We start from the raw sequence: 575 nt of genomic DNA on the forward strand, positions 1-575 counted from the left end.
CGGAGGAAGAGGAGGGACGGAGGAAGGGGGGGAGGAGAGAGAGGAGGGACGGAGGAAGAGGAGGGACGGAGGAAGAGGAGGGGGGTTAAACAATACACCTAACGTCCCAAGCACCCTCCCTGGGCAACACAGCACAGCCAGGTGATTCCAAGCTACTACTGTGCTCCCTGGCTGACTGGCGGCTGCAGCTGCTGGATCCCAAGGCAAAGAACCAGGAACATTTGGGCATTTAGCGTCTCACAACCACCTGGGAAGACGTTAAGCTTCTCTTTTTTTTGGAGTTTTCTGAGACGGGGTCTCACTCTGTGGCCCTGACTGGAACACGTTATGTAGACCAGGCTGATCTCAAACGCTGCCTTGAGTACGGGGATTAGAGAGACGTGCCAACACACCTGGCTAAGACTGAACTCCTAAATCCGGTCCCACGTCTTCTAAAGGTATCACCTTCACATCATCAAAAGATTGTGAGGTTGTACCACAAGTCAGAGACAGCACATCACATACACAGCACAAAAGTAAAATACGTGACATATGGAAAGATGACCTAAAGATACGGTGACAGTAGATTTATGTGT

This window comes from Nannospalax galili, unplaced genomic scaffold, assembly GCF_000622305.1.
Source record: "Nannospalax galili isolate Female #2095 unplaced genomic scaffold, S.galili_v1.0 scaffold1307, whole genome shotgun sequence".
In the NCBI taxonomy this organism is placed as follows: Eukaryota; Metazoa; Chordata; class Mammalia; order Rodentia; family Spalacidae; genus Nannospalax; species Nannospalax galili.